We start from the raw sequence: 17,898 nt of genomic DNA on the forward strand, positions 1-17,898 counted from the left end.
TGGGTACAACAAGGACTGGTCGGCTCGGAGTCAGTATAATGTGTCTGAGTGGGGTATTCATGCTTCACTGCGGCATGGTATCTCAGTGGGCTAGCACTATAAAACCAGCTTAAGTCTGGGCTAGTACAAGCAGCCGCACATACACATACACACGCATGCACGTCGTCATATGAGCGAAATATTCTCAAGCACGACGTTAAACCCAATTTCACGTCACCTTTGATGACTGAGAGTATTGTCTTGTTCCCACTTTCTGCAGCACTAATGGTTCCTGCAGGAGAGGCACCAACTCTTCCAAGTGAATTGTATCATTTGGCCATCGTCCCTTCTTGTAACCATGAGACCGCCTCCGTGGTGTAGTGGTTAGAGCGTCCGCCCGGGGAGTGGAAGGTCGCGGGTTCGATCCCCGACCGCGTCATACCAAAAGACGTTAAACTATGGTACTTGTTGGTCCCTGTCTGGCGCTCAGCATTAATGGGTACAACAAGGACTGGTCGGCTCGGAGTCAGTATAATGTGTCTGAGTGGGGTATTCATGCTTCACTGCGGCATGGTATTTCAGTGGGCTAGCACAGGTAGCACTATCAAAACAGCTTAAGTCTGGGCTAGTACAAGCAGCCGCACATACACATACACACTTGTACGCCGTCATATGAGCGAAATATTCTCAAGCACGACGTTAAACCCAATTTCACCTCACCTCACCTCTTGTGACCATGGCTGCCTCGACGCCTTTGACTCAATACATTGCCGTTGCCAGCTCTTCCGCTAGAAAGCCTGCCAACGTCTGTTATTTTGTTACCACATACATATGATATTGCAGAACATAACAGTTGGAAATCCAATGATTTTCTCTTTACATTCTGTCAGGTCGACTGCATTTGAGGCTGTTAGAATAGTGGTATATTTTTTCTAATATCCCAACTTTCATGCACAGGATAGACACAATTGGAACATTTCTGTCGATGCCTGATTTAAGTCTTGTGAGACGTGGAGTAGGTTCCCTGTCTTCAGAGTACGTAGCTGTCAAACAGTAACGCTCGTTAAACCCGTCAAATCACTTTGTTAATATGTTTTGAACCTGTGCTGTTGTTAGCTCATGTTTGTCAACAACATATTTGCTGTTATCAATTTGGATATAATGTATCCCTTTTCTAACTTTGGATGTGGATAGCTTTGAATCCACATTATTTCATGTGAAACTAAACGCACCCGAGTTAATAAGACCAATATATTTGTACTTCAGCAAATGTAAGAAACTCAATTATTTACTGTATTAAAACAATATCGATTTAAACTTTGGACACACACATGCGATTCAACATCAGATTGTAAATTTGCGCTTCGTTTGAGTTACTTCATACAGTTTGCTGAAACAAAAACCCTTCACTTTCAAGATTTTGATGCGTGCTAAAGGAAAATCGTTACTGGGCAAATGCACAAGTCTTGGGCTTTTTGGACAATATGTTCAATGTTGGTGACGTTAATGCCTTAATTATATTGTTCGTTATCTAACTGCAGCTGCAAGTGTACTTTTTACTGATACTTTTGTAGAAAATATTAAGATGGATAGATGTACATTATAAAAGCATTAGAGTAGCCTCGGGTAGAGTGGGAAACTTAGCTGATCTTCATGTCGAAATTACACCGACTTTTTCACTTGTGAGCGTGCCAACAAATACTGGAATTGTTTTACACGTATAATAGAATGATATATTATATTTTCTCTCTGCAACTTTCGTTACCATAATAAAATCATGTGCGAGATAAACATGTTTCAAGAACCCATTAGTAAATTTGAGAGATTAAGGTTGAAATAGCGTCTTTAATTCAGAAAAAAGAAATTCCATCTGCAAGGCGTTTAAAACTGTCTTAAAGGAAGCGTTTTCCCTCCGCGGAAATGAAATAACTTGAGAAACTATATTCCTGTATAAATCCCCCTGTTTGTAAGATGCCAATGGACTTCCGTATCTACATTCCTTGATAAACGTGATTTCTATCGGTAGTAAACCTGATCAATAGCACCAATGCCTGCTGTTGACGTAGTGTTGAACATCCATTAGAGTTTATCCTCTTATTCGCATTGTTGGTTCAAGTTGTGTTTATCACTGCAGATCGAAGGACGATGCAAGCTGGTGTTACAAATGAGGGCATGCCAACAGCGTCGTTAAGAGTATAAAAATCTGGGGTTGAGCCATGAAACGTTGACTTGCGATGTTGTGAACGATATGAGACATGGGGCGGAATGACTGATTCCACAGCACGTCCATTTGTCCACATGTTCGAAAGCAGTACTTCTCAAACGTTTGGTCGCTTTTCAGTGAATCGTCAAAACACATGTTTAAGGAAATATATACATACTCTCCCCAAAAACAAACGCGTACGTGTATTTTCACGAATTTTAACCTTGATGTGAGATAACAATAATGTCATTTTGGATAAGTTGCAGCCAAATTTCACAGTTGAAAAGATCAAATGTCTGTTAACATGTAAAGCTTATAAAAAGTTCAATAAGTGAGGGCTTCCGTTCCAAGTTGGGCGTTTTTTTTAATATCTGTTGTTTCCACCATTAGCCCCTACCACTGCTCTACACCGTCTTGGCATTGACTGAATAAGCCGTTGAATTCGACCTTGTGGAATTTTTGCGCATTCCTTTTGCAACGCCTGCGACGTAGTCGTTGCAGCACATGGCCAATATAGGGCCTTCTGGCTCGAAGTCCAGGTGTTCGTAAACGTCACTCTCCTCACACCAGGCACTGCACTTGCAGTTACTGTGACAGATCGATTCCGCAAATGAAGGTACCTATCCTGCGTTGTAGTGGTAATACGAGGTCGATCCTGCGTAGAATTCATTTGTTGACATCTGTCCCTTAAACGACTGATGGTACTCTGGTGAACATTGAGTTGACGTGCAACGGCAGGATGAGATTCCCCAGCCTCCCGACGTCGAATGGCAATGTTTCGATTTACAGCAGTGAGTCGCGGCGTAACGATATTCTTTCATTTAGGTAATAAATGACAATGACCATCTAAAAGAACCACCTTTTCTCTATGACATTTTCATGCAAGTTGACACTTTCGAATGTAAACGTGTATTTAAGATTCAAAAGATGCGTTTTTGCATTCGTTCCATGTACACAAACCAGTATTATAATAGCGAGCAAAATTATAATCATGAAGCCCTAATTTTGGAGGGGAAAAAAGAGATTTCATGCATCAATATCACCTATGCGTTTCTGTTTTTGGGAGAGTATACACAACTTGTGATGTGATGAAACATAGTCTTCTTGTTCATGTACTCTATCGTAGATATCCATGTTCGTCAGAAAATGTGTCTTACCATGACAGCAGTGACTATAACACGCTAAATAGACTGTAGAGGTAGGGACTATTTTGAGACAGCTTTTCATAATTTGCTTTTGTCTCGGGACTCCAATATCTACCCGATGTTGCTGCATATATTGACACATACTGTATCGCGGTTTTGAGAACATACTCTACAAGGAATAAATGACTGATTGGAAATAAACAATAATCATTCTGATATAGCGACAGCACTGACAATCAAATGAATATGAAACAACATTTCAGATGCCGTGATTGGTCTGAGACTGAAAGACGCCAAATATACTCTCCCCAAAAGTAGGGGATATGCGGAAATAACAAATAATTACAGAAATTACAGAGGATGTGAATGATGGTAATGGACGGTAAAGGTAGAGGAAGGACGATAGGCTTGAACATGTGTAGCCAAAACAATGTCGGAGATGCCTTGATCAAAAGTGGGTCACGGTAGGCACGGACCTTATCTACTTCAAAGTCAAAATGTGGACCAGTAAGTCATTTCGACAATCTGTAGTATAATCAATATGCTGTAACATGGTGTCCTGATCTGGTAGTCACAATAGACCAAACATCATATCATCACAGACATCACATTCGCCTATTTTGTCCCCTAATTTGCAGTATGTTCAAGTTGGCTGGACGTTCGCTAAGACACCGCCAGCCAGCTGAAAATCGAGAGTGAATCTGGACACATCTGTTGGTGCCATTTCCACCGTTCCTATGCTCCAAACACCACTGTAGTCTGGCTAGAATGTTTCTATTTGTTCATATGGTGGTACCACACGTGATCGCCGAGCCCGCAGATTAGCCGGGTTTCTAATCGCCTGGACAGTAACTTTAACTCCGGTGGGCTGGCGCAAGTTCACAACGATTTGATTGGCTCTTTGGGCACGATTTTGTAAAGCACAATTTCTGATTAATCGATTCTTGACTTAGAATGGGGCGATCTTTCATATGCTGTGCCTACAGAAAGCTTTTCCAAAGTCTGCACATCAATGACCGAGACACACTGACCACACCTCTTGCAGAGTTGTTCATGTTGAAGATATTCCCAGTCTGAGCACTGTTACCGCACATATCCAGAGTGGGTGGAGTACGTGTTACTGGGGATAACGAAAATGCTCATTGCTCTAAAGCTAGAGTTAACCCCTTCCTCCGGAGGAAAGGCACGACGCAATGTTTTATGTTAGGGCGTCAGGCAACGTCTCAAACGGTCATTTGTCCAAAGCTGATATTTCTGACGATCGATTTTAATGTCTATATTTCATGATCCTCTTCTTGGGTTGGGTGGGTACACGAGAATGAGATTCAGTTACCCGTTGACATCATTAAGCCGTTTGCACTGTGACCCATTCACTCCATCGCGTAATGGCACCCCGAAATGAACTATTAAAATGTAGGGTATATTCCATTTTTGGGGACCCGTGAATATCCGGGTTAAAATTGGTCTTCAGTAACCCATGCTTCTTGCAAGAGACGACTAACGGGATCGGGTGGTTACTTGGTTGACATGTATCGTATCCCAGTTGCATAGATTGATGATAATACTGTTAATTACTGAAGTGTCTGGTTCAGACATGATTAATAAGTTTACAGATCGCCGCCATATGGCTGGAATACTGCTGAGTGAGGCGTTAAACAATAACCAACCCATCAACCATTTTGGGTTGATATGTTTGGGAACTGTTGTGCGCAGTCAATTCCTGATGGCCTGTGCTCAAAATTTAAATTTACCTCTGACGTAGTGTCTTTTAGTGGAGGATGCTTTCACAAATATGGCATGGAGATGACGTAACCTGATTTGTGTGACCCAACACGCGACACCTCAGGCCTGGCGTATTGCCTGACTGTGTATATCCAAGACTACATGGCTCTTGCTGCTGCTACAATGGCTGGTCCACCATGAAGCTTTCGTTCCAATGCTAAAGTCATCACGTGACTCGCTGCACGTGGTTGTTCTGCACATGTTTTCAAGCTTTAAGTGCATGTCCACACAGCCTGCATGTCATTGCCGTATGTACGGCACAACTATTACACCATTACAATTATTAAAAATAATGTGGATACCAAGTTTATTTGTACTATACTCATAGTGGTGGGGATATGTATTTGTACGCATACGCGCAGTGGTAGAGATATGTGTCTGTACATAGTGGATGATAGTGGGGTACCTATCTCTACCCATAGACATATAATCGGGATACGTATATCTCACTGTACACATACACATAGTGTGTGTGTGTGTGTGTGTGTGTGTGTGGGATATCTATCTATACACAGCCACAAAGTAGTGGGGATATCTATCTGTGATCTTACTCACGGTAATGGGGATATCTACTTGTACAGACACATAGTAGTGGGGATATGTATCTGTGATCTTACTCACGGTAATGAGGATAAGTATCTGTATAGACACACAGTAGTGGGGATATCTACCTGTACAGCTACATAGTAGTGGGGATATCTATCTGTGATCTTACTTACGGAAATGAGGATATCTACCTGTACAGACACACAGTAGTGGGGATATCTACCTGTACAGACACATAGTAGCTGGGAATAAGTATCTGTGATCTTACTCACGGTAATGAGGATAAGTATCTGTATAGACACAAAGTAGTGGGGATATCTATCTGTGATCTTACTTACGGAAATGAGGATATCTACCTGTACAGACACACAGTAGTGGGGATATCTATCTGTGATCTTACTCACGGTAATGAGGATATCTACCTGTACAGACACACAGTAGTGGGATATCTATCTGTGATCTTACTTACGGAAATGAGGATATCTACCTGTACAGACACACAGTAGTGGGGATATCTACCTGTACAGACACACAGTAGTGGGGATATCTGCCTGTACAGCTACATAGTAGTGGGGATATCTATCTGTGATCTTACTTACGGAAATGAGGATATCTACCTGTACAGACACACAGTAGTGGGGATATCTATCTGTGATCTTACTTACGGAAGTGGGGATATCTACCTGTACAGACACACAGTAGTGGGGATATCTATCTGTGATCTTACTTACGGAAATGAGGATATCTACCTGTACAGACACACAGTAGTGGGGATATCTATCTGTGATCTTACTCACGGAAATGAGGATATCTACCTGTACAGACACACAGTAGTGATATCTACCTGTACAGACACACAGTAGTGGGGATATCTACCTGTACAGCTACATAGTAGTGGGGATATCTTGTACATGTGAGGATATCTACCTGTACAGCTGTGGGACACAGTAGTGGGGATATCTATCTGTGATCTTACTTGACTTACTCACGGTAATGAGGATATCTACCTGTACAGACACACAGTAGTGGGGATATCTATCTATCTTACTGTACAGACAGACACACAGTAGTGGGGATATCTATCTGTGATCTTACTCACGGAAATGAGGATATCTACCTGTACAGACACACAGTAGTGGGGATATCTATCTGTGATCTTACTTACGGTAATGGACGGAAATGAGGATATCTACCTGTACAGACACACAGTAGTGGGGATATCTATCTGTGATCTTACTCACGGAAATGAGGATATCTACCTGTACACAGTACATCTACATCTTACTTACGTGTGGGATATCTATCTGTAGTGATATTATCTTACTCACGGTAGTGGGGATATCTACCTGTATCAGACACACAGTAGATGGGTACAGATATCTATCTGTGATCTTACTCACGGTAATGAGGATATCTACCTGTACAGACACACAGTAGTGGGGATATCTATCTGTGATCTTACTTACGGAAATGAGGATATCTACCTGATATCACACACAGTAGTAGTGTACAGACACACAGTACACACGGGAGGATATATCTATCTGTGTAGGGGATATCTATCTGTGATCTTACTCACGGTAATGAGGATATCTACCTGTACAGACACACAGTAGTGGGATATCTATCTGTACACGACAGGATATCACCTGTAGTGGGTAGTGGGGATATCTATCTGTGATCTTACTTACGGTAATGAGGATATCTACCTGTACAGACACACAGTAGTGGGGATATCTATCTGTGATCTTACTCACGGTAATGAGGATATCTACCTGTACAGACACACAGTAGTGGGGATATCTATCTGTGATCTTACTCACGGTAATGAGGATATCTACCTGTACAGACACACAGTAGTGGGGATATCTATCTGTGATCTTACTCACGGTAGTGGAATATCTATCTGTACAGACACACAGTAGTGGGGATATCTATCTGTGATCTTACTCACGGTAATGAGGATATCTATCTGTACAGACACACAGTAGTGGGGATATCTATCTGTGATCTTACTCACGGTAATGAGGATATCTACCTGTACAGACACACAGTAGTGGGGATATCTATCTGTGATCTTACTCACGGTAGTGAGGATATCTACCTGTACAGACACACAGTAGTGGGGATATCTATCAGTACTCACGGTAGGGGATATCTATCTGTGATCTTACTCACGCTAATGGGATATCTACCTGTACAGACACAGACACACAGTAGTGCGGATATCTATCTGTGATCTTACTCACGGTAATGAGGATATCTACCTGTACAGACACACAGTAGTGGGGATATCTATCTGTGATCTTACTTACTATCTCACGGTAGTGGGGATAACTATCTGTACAGACACACAGTAGTGGGAATATCTATCTGTGATCTTACTTACGGAAATGAGGATATCTACCTGTACAGACACACAGTAGTGGGGATATCTATCTGTGATCTTACTCACGGTAGTGGGGATAACTATCTGTACACATACACATGGTAGTGAGGATATCTATCTGTACAGACACACAGTAGTGGGGATATCTACCTGTACAGACACACAGTAGTGGGGATATATACATATAGCAGATGGAATAATGAGTTGTGCAGATACTGCATACCTCCATGAAAGCTGCATTCAGATCCTAAGTTTCCTTATTTCTGAAGATATTACATGGTATTTTCGGATACTGTATTAAGTTACCTTTCCGCACTCGAGAATCTCATTGTAAAAACATGTGTCGATCCCTGTCGTATTTGTTATATCATCTCCGTTGTATTAGTTCTCAGCAAAATAAAAACATAGGTGTAAAGACAGATTCCTATCCCACGACTACTGACAATACTATATAGACACCTAGATAAAACTGATATACTCGGTGCTATATACAGCTCAATTCCTTAGACCGCCGCCATAAAGCTGGAATATTCCTGAGTGCGGCGTAAAACTAAACTCACTCACTCACTCAATTCCTTAATGTTGACTCTGAATGCTTCCTCCGTGGAGTGCTAAGGCAGATTGCATTGAACATTGACAGATGCCTTGTCCAGGCTCACAATACAGGGACCGTATGATTGGAGTCAGTGGTTGCTGATCCTTCTTGACGCCTGCATTATTAGTCGTAACGTTTTTGTTTTCGACACATCGATTGATGATTTTATGCCATTCATTAGCTTGAGGCACATCGCAGACAACTATCAGTGTTTTCGTCCGGTGCAAGTTTTATCATTTGCTCATTTTGAGTTCAGATCTATCTAGTCCAAGCTAGACTCTCTGTCTCTACATCCAATTTGTGCTTTCCGTCAACTTTGTTTTTGTACCTTATATAAAAATGGAATCGTATAATAGCATATGAGGCAACAATCTATACGTTGGAGAGGCACTAAATAGACATGTACTAAAATCGGTTGTTTCAAGTTGTACATGATATCATAACTACTAGTATTTCAAAGTGATTCTTTTGCACATACTTATGACATAATAGGTATCGTTCAGCGCGGATCCCTCCTGATGATGAAAAAGATCTTTAAGTTTATACCAGTCTTTATACATAGTGCATGAATTTCAAAGCACAATAACCAGCTCTAATGGAAACATGACTTGACGGAGGCCGAACCCAATATTTCTTGAACAGTACTTCTTTTTCAGGCTTTCTCGGTAAATCAACATTTTGGTGACTACATTACTTGAGGTAAGAGAGCGGACCTAAACGACGAAGGTAATCGACTGTGAGAATGCATTCCAAATTTTTAAGGACGGCGGGTAAATAGCCAGTTCCTCTCCGGAGTCCACTGTGATATTAGATCTTTAGGTCGCAGGTTTTGCTTATGTTCAAGCATATAAAGCTGCGCCCGCTGTTTAAGCCCATTATCGGCAACAGCGTTTCGTTTGCTGAGATCGACAACCCATCCAATGCAATTGATTAACTCCATGCCGATCCTGGAGTATAGACGGCGATAAATGTAATGTGTGTTCAACGAAGACATGGGTTACCTATTTGATGTGCGTCCTCTATTCTGGGTTCTGATCTCTGATTTTTTCATGACTACATTACTAGGTTTGTCCCAAGTGGTTACCGTTAAATGGCCTAAATGACTGTGCTGTCCTCCCACATCAAGCTAACTCGTCGTGGTATTAATCAAATCCTGCTCAGTAAATACGCAAAGGTATTTTCAGTTAGATCGCAACCACCCATTAATAGACAAGAGCTGGATAGGGTGGGGGACTGAATGAGGAGTGGCAAGACCATTGATCATGGCCAATACCCACAGAGTCGAAGATTATTCACGTGTGTCAAACATTTGGTTGCTCAGATGTCGTCAGCAATCGCAGTTACGTTCTTTTAGGATTTGTCTTTGGGGATGCTTCAGTGAATCTTACCAGAATTGTATCTATAATGTGAAAATACAGCCATACTAATGGGAAGGTATTTTAGATATCGTCGTAGAGTCGTAAATGAACTGTTCTGGCAGAAATGTATTATCGTTTCTGTCTCGGTTCGTTATTGTGGAGTCCTTAGAACAGAAAATACAAGGGCTTTTCTCTTCGATGAGTGTTGAGCTTATTCATTCCTGAAACCCACGTTTTCGCTTTAGTCTTTTTCATATTCATCCAACGATCTCTACAATTGTTAGAATGGCATTCACAATGCACCATATGTAGTATATATAAACTAGTGATCAATAGAAACTATACACCGCACAATGTTACATGATTAAAATTCACCAAAATAAGACTGAAGTAATAAAACCACACTGAGCCATTTCACATACGTTCAGATTCATCCTTTCCGCGAAAAGCCGCGAAACAAGTTAACGAATCGCCTAAACGTCGCAGAAGATCCAAAACGGCCTTTTCCATGTAACACGAAATGCACGTGTATACTGACGGTATGAAACAGCCTACGCGACACGTGAGCAATACTGTAATAAAAAGAACACAAAAAATATGCCACGTTTGAGGCAAATCGAAAGAGAGAGCTGTCGGAATGGTCCAACAAGGAGGTAACCACACCGTCATTACCAGAACATTCGGCTGCACCCAAGCAACTGTCATCAGACTGATGCACCAACTAAGACAAAGAGGCAATACGTCTGAAAGGCCTATAGTATGGTGATCTAGCTTCACTTGTTGGTGACCTATAGCCCGGTTTTTATATTGCATTGTCCTGTATTGTTATAAATGTTTTAATGCTTACATGCTAGTTTTACCTTTCTATCTGTGATAACCTAGTTGTTTTACTGTCCTTTGTTGACAGATTTTACGAAATAACTTCTGTTTAGTATTAAAGTTGTTTTAGTCACGATATGGCTGAAATATTGCCGATGTGACTGAAACTCTTAATTCACTCACTCACTCAGACAGGCCTAGGAGTGGTCGACCACGTGTGACAACGCCCGGTGATGATCGCCACATCCGGACAATTCATCTGAGAAATCGTTTTGTAACGGCGGTGTCAATGGCAGCGACGGCACTGGGACCGCCGTATCAGTCGACATACAGTGTACCAGCTACTAAGAGAAAATGGTATTCGAGCACGTCGACTGCGGAGTACATCTGACTCTTCAAAACTGACGTCATCGACTGACATGGGCCAGTGAGTTCGACGTTGGCAGACGCGTGATTAGCGACGTGCGATGTTCATCGACGAATGTAGGTTTTGCCTGCACAGTAATGATGGCCGGGCTCGTGTTTACAGAGGAGTGGGTGAATTGCGTTCAGCAAGTCCGACCCTTTTGAGTCCGTGGCGAGATGGTGTGTTTGGAATCTGCTGGGATCTGAAAACGAAACCTGTGTTTATTCATGGCAACCAGAATTCTCGAAGATATAGGGATGAAGGTTGTGTTACCATTTATCCAGCAACAACCACGTGACATTGTATACCAACACCATAACGCAAGGCCTCATACAGCAAGATTGACAAACGACTTTTTGTATAACGCTAACATCGTTGTTTCGCCGTGGCCAGCATGTTCTCCCGACATGAATCCGATAGAACACTTAATGGACTACCTGGATCGACAAATCAGAGACTACCAGCGCCACCTCTCACTGCTCAACAGCTGGAACAATTTCTCCTACAGGAATGGCAACGGCTCACGCCTGACGTCATTACGTCATCAATGCATCGACGTGTTTTGGCGTGTATTGAAGCCAATGGTGGTCACACTCACTATTGATTAAACATTTGATGACATTTTGCAAAAAAAAAAACCCCGCCTTGGTGATTTGTGTAAATGTTCAGACTATGATACAACGTGTCTTTCAATGACAATCAAACAGTAGTTCCGACTTTGTTTGCTTCAGAAGAAGAAGAATTTATTTCGGTATATAGGCCATTGGCCCGTGTACAATAAATGCAAAGTGGTATATGATATATAGACAATATGGTTTCAACATATACATAGGTATATATATACATGTCTTTTCTAACATTGGATAGAATTCCTTTTTAGATAGTGCATGTTTAATAAATAATGAAATTTTTATAAGTAAATTCTTATCTTTGCATGTTAACAACTTATGATATTTGCTTAAAACAGATGGACAATTAAATTCTGGTAGGTATTTGCTTCTTAAATTTGCATATGCATCACAGACAAGTACAAAATGTAATTCATCTTCAAAATTATAGCGGTTACACATTTTACATATTTTGCTTAACCCACTGTCATCTTGACATCTTACGTTACATAGGAGAGGCAATTGTTGAATACGTAACAAGCATAAATAACGGCGATATTCCTTTAGATGTACATTAGAAATATAGTATTCAACATCCAGTAATGACTTTAATGATTTGTAATAAGATAAATGTGCTGATTCATTTATTTTGCTAAACATATTTTGCTTTGCAGAATCTACAAGTCTTTGTTTAAACATAAATACAAAATCATTTACACTACCAACTTCTTGGCTTACCCACACAAAACCAAATCCATACGTGTTTAACAATATTCTTATATAAGATGCCCAAGTAATTCTGCTACAATCACCAAGCTTTTTCAAAAGAATATAAGATTGCTTGGGGTACCTATCGATAGCCATACATAATAGTTTACACCAGTACCGGATACATTTAATACATTTAATACAATATCTACCGCATTCTGCTAATACTGCGTTACTGGACACATGCTTACCTACACCTAGTACAAATTTACAAAAATTAGAGTGGAATTTGTTAATAGCTTTGAGTGTTACATTCAACATCGGCACTGCAGCTAGGCAGAACACAGGCGTAGACACGAATGGAACCAGTATTCCCAGATTCGTATGGAAAGCAACCAATTCAGTAACATTGAGGGACATTGTATCTTCATCCTTAAGCAACATACATATGGACTTATTACTTCAAGACCAGGTTGACAACATCGACTTTATTGTCAATGATATTTCACAAACAATACAAGATGCTGCTGTAGTATGTGGTATGGTGAGCAGACCATATCAGGAACGAGAGAATAACGCATGGTACGACAGCGGGTGTAAAAACCTCAAGGACAAGAAATTCGGTTTATTGAACAAATTCAGAACTACTGGTGATAAACAAATATTGACTGAATACATTAAACTCAGGAATAGTTACAGAGGTTTGTGTAGAAATAAGAAACAACAATACCAAGATCGACAGATAAATGAATTGACTGATGTGAATATCAATAACTGAGCGTTTTGGCAAAAAATAAAGAAATTGTCAAGTAACAGAAAGGTAACGACATCTATATGCCAGGACGAGTGGACAGAATATTTCAAAGAAGTTCTGAATGTAACAGGCAACTCGGTCGATCAACTCCATCTCGACAAAGCAGAGGAAATTCTACGTGATCACTGCAGTCTGTCATGTGATGTATGTCAGGATGATGACATTATGTACCTGCTCAATAGGGATATATCCGTAAAGGAGGTCAAGGCAGCTATTAGGAACTTAAAAGACGGCAAAGCAGCAGGTCCAGATGGTATAAAGACAGAGATGGTGAAATGTTGTGATGACTTACTCGCTCCATATCTAACTACCATCTTCAACGAGATATTAGTCACCGGAAATTATCCGATTGAGTGGGCCAAGGGTATAATCGTACCTCTTCACAAGAAAGGTGACGTCAACGATGTCAATAACTATAGAGGCATATCCCTCATGGATGTTTTTGGGAGAATATTTTGCTCAATTCTAAATGAACGTTTACAATCGTTTGCAGATGTTTATGATAAAATCCCCGAGGCCCAAGCAGGATTCAGGAAGAACTACAGTACAACTGACAATATATTCACTCTTCAAAGTTTGATTCAGAAATATCTCTCAAAACGAGGCGGTCGCTTTTATTGCATATTTGTGGACTTTAGAAAGGCCTTCGATTCAATTAATAGACAGCTTCTTTGGTACACACTAATCAGAAACGATATCCACGGCAGAATATCAAATGTGCTAAGGAATATGTACTCTAAAATACAGTCAGCCGTGAGAACAGGCACCAACTCAATCTCCGACTATTTTCAATGTTTGAGCGGTGTGCGACCGGGGTGCGCTCTCAGCCCTTTCCTTTTTACAATATTCATTTCAGAATTTCAAGTCATGTTGGAAAATGCCAATCTTAGAGGAATATTCGTCGACCCTGATTTTATGGAGCTGGTCCTGTTACTTTTTGCTGATGACCTATGTATATTCGACGATTCTGTAATTGGACTTCAAAGAAAAATTGATATTCTACACATCTACTGTCTGACATGGGGAATGGAAGTCAACATGAACAAAACGGAAATCCTTGTCTTTCGGAACGGAGGCTTCTTACGAAATTATGAAAAATGGTATCTACACGGATCACAGATAAAATGCTCAACATATTATAACTATCTCGGAATAATGTTCTCCACTCGACTGTCATGGACTAAATGTACTGAGACACTTAGTACTAAAGCCACTAAAGCCCTATTTGCTATCCGACTTTGTTTGAAATGAAATTGTGTACATTTACTTAGGAGATAAGGATCATGTGTTGGCCAATTTCCGGGTGCTATTGAGTATTTGAAGCACGGGAAGGTTTCAAATGAAATATTCTCGCGTTTCAAAAGTAAAACCAGCACAAAAGTAAACCAAAAGGTCCACACTACTGTCTGCACTCGTTAACAACGTGTACGGGTACATCAGTGAAGTCTCATCATCCGCTCGTTTCGGCGGGTTCCCATGGTAGCATCTGGAACTGCTCATTTGCGACGTCATTCCTACTTTACGCCACAATATTATTTGAATGACAATTGGCAATTTCCGGGAATCGAATAGCATTCGATCATATTTTTCAACCAATCAGATTACTTAACACAGTGACGTTTGGTTTACAATGTAGGATTGAGTTAAACTATTGTTAAACAATAGTTAAACTCTAGTTAAATATATACACATTTATATAAAGTTTTCTTTTCTTTTCAAGTTTCGTTTAACATATTGTATACTTTCTTTTTAGCACTAGTTTTGTATGTAATATGACTTATGTTTCAAGGTATGAGAAAACATGCGTTAGTGTATATAATTTGTATATATATATGGACACATATAATCAAGATAAAAGGCTTTAGCTGGAATTATGTTGACCAGTAAGTTGTACGTTTAGCTTCAAGCATTGAGTGAGGTCATATTTTTATCAACTGAATGCATTTGTAATGCTTCGGACTTGTAGGCATACTTCCTCCTTTAGACTGTTGGTTCATGTATTCATCAATGTCAGTTCTGCGCAGCTACAACATTCAAAATGTGTCAAGAAACGTTATGCTTCTCAGTACTTTAAGTAGGAGAGGAACCTCATGGTACTATAGCGTAGGAGATACCATACGAAACCTATTTCCATCACTAGATCCCAGAACGACGCGTCCTTCGATAGCGGCAATGTGTCCGTTGACATAGGTCTGATGTGCCACCAATAAACTGCACGTTGCCCTCCACAAGGAAAGACTGTTGTGCCTTTCTATCTAGGTATTGTTGAGATTTCCTTTCAACCGCCTTTTCGTTTATGTTACTGATCTTCAATGACTTGGATCATGTTCCTGGTAACCGTTTGTTCGGTTCCAGATGTACGTCAATAAACACAGTTCCTGGACACTAAACACGGTACGTGTTGACAAACCTAGACGAAGGTGTGTGATGATAGTCAAGGTTGTGATTAACTGCCTTGTCTAAGCACGTTTTCTTTAAATATTAATAACTAAACAAGTCCCAGGTGCAAACACGATTTGTGGACAGTATGATTAATGCAAGCTAACTGTTGGGCATATTTATCCTCTTCAGTGACACTTCACACTAGCTGCCATGCATTGTGAATTAGTATATGGTGATGAAAAACACATTTTATCTGAAATTGTGAAACTGATATTTCAATCAGACGCTTCGGCTGGAACTATCTTGATTATGAGTCGTAGGAATATACATACTACACAGCTTGTGTCCCTGTACTTGTTGGCACCGCTGATACTATTAGGGTGAACTTGCCACGAATGAGAATGTCAACATTCTAAGCTCCGTTAAGGTTCCCCTGGAACTTCAGTCAGCTACATGAAGGGCATGGCTGTAAGGTATTGTGATTTACAGTGCGATCTGACTCAAAGCGGCTCACGCCGGACCGACAATTATATTTCGTCAGTCTCAAACATTTTAAACTTTGATGAAGCATTCAAAATAGAACACCCAGGGCGACAAACTCCAGTTGGGTGTAGTATTACGCGTCTTCTCCGCAAAATTCGCATGTCAACACAGCGTCTTCATCAAAGTTACAACAGTATAGCGTCTTCTCCATCGCTGTCAACACGGCCATCAAGTTACAGCAGTATAGCGTCTTCTCCGTCGCTGTCAACACGGCCATCAAATTACAACAGTATAGCGTCTTCTCCATCGCTGTCAACACGGCCATCAAGTTACAGCAGTATAGCGTCTTCTCCGTCGCTGTCAACACGGCCATCAAGTTACAGCAGTATAGCGTCTTCTCCGTCGCTGTCAACACGGCCATCAAGTTACAGCAGTATAGCGTCTTCTCCGTCGCTGTCAACACGGCCATCAAAGTTACAGCAGTATAGCGTCTTCTCCATCGCTGTCAACACGGCCATCAAGTTACAGCAGTATAGCGTCTTCTCTGTCGCTGTCAACACGGCCATCAAGTTACAGCAGTATAGCGTCTTCTCCGTCGCTGTCAACATGGCCATCAAGTTACAGCAGTATAGCGTCTTCTCCATCGCTGTCAACACGGCCATCAAGTTACAGCAGTATAGCGTCTTCTCCATCGCTGTCAACACGGCCATCAAGTTACAGCAGTATAGCGTCTTCTCCGTCGCTGTCAACACGGCCATCAAGTTACAGCAGTATAGCGTCTTCTCCATCGCTGTCAACACGGCCATCAAGTTACAGCAGTATAGCGTCTTCTCCATCGCTGTCAACATGGCCATCAAGTTACAGCAGTATAGCGTCTTCTCCATCGCTGTCAACACGCCATCAAGTTACAGCAGTATAGCGTCTTCTCCATCGCTGTCAACACGGCCATCAAGTTACAGCAGTATAGCGTCTTCTCCGTGGCTGTCAACACGGCCATCAAATTACAGCAGTATAGCGTCTTCTCCGTCGCTGTCAACACGGCCATCAAGTTACAGCAGTATAGCGTCTTCTCCATCGCTGTCAACACGCCATCAAGTTACAGCAGTATAGCGTCTTCTCCATCGCTGTCAACACGGCCATCAAATTACAGCAGTATAGCGTCTTCTCCATCGCTGTCAACACGGCCATCAAGTTACAGCAGTATAGCGTCTTCTCCGTCGCTGTCAACACGGCCATCAAATTATAGCAGTATAGCGTCTTCTCCGTCGCTGTCAACACGGCCATCAAATTATAGCAGTATAGCGTCTTCTCCGTCGCTGTCAACACGGCCATCAAGTTACAGCAGTATAGCGTCTTCTCCGTCGCTGTCAACACGGCCATCAAGTTACAGCAGTATAGCGTCTTCTCCATCGCTGTCAACACGGCCATCAAGTTACAGCAGTATAGCGTCTTCTCCATCGCTGTCAACACGGCCATCAAGTTACAGCAGTATAGCGTCTTCTCCGTCGCTGTCAACACGGCCATCAAGTTACAGCAGTATAGCGTCTTCTCCATCGCTGTCAACACGGCCATCAAGTTACAGCAGTATAGCGTCTTCTCCATCGCTGTCAACACGGCCATCAAGTTACAGCAGTATAGCGTCTTCTCCATCGCTGTCAACACGGCCATCAAGTTACAGCAG

The sequence above is a fragment of the Haliotis rubra genome, unplaced genomic scaffold, assembly GCF_003918875.1.
Source record: "Haliotis rubra isolate DU_JTF1 unplaced genomic scaffold, ASM391887v1 Scf169, whole genome shotgun sequence".
Lineage (NCBI taxonomy): Eukaryota > Metazoa > Mollusca > Gastropoda > Lepetellida > Haliotidae > Haliotis > Haliotis rubra.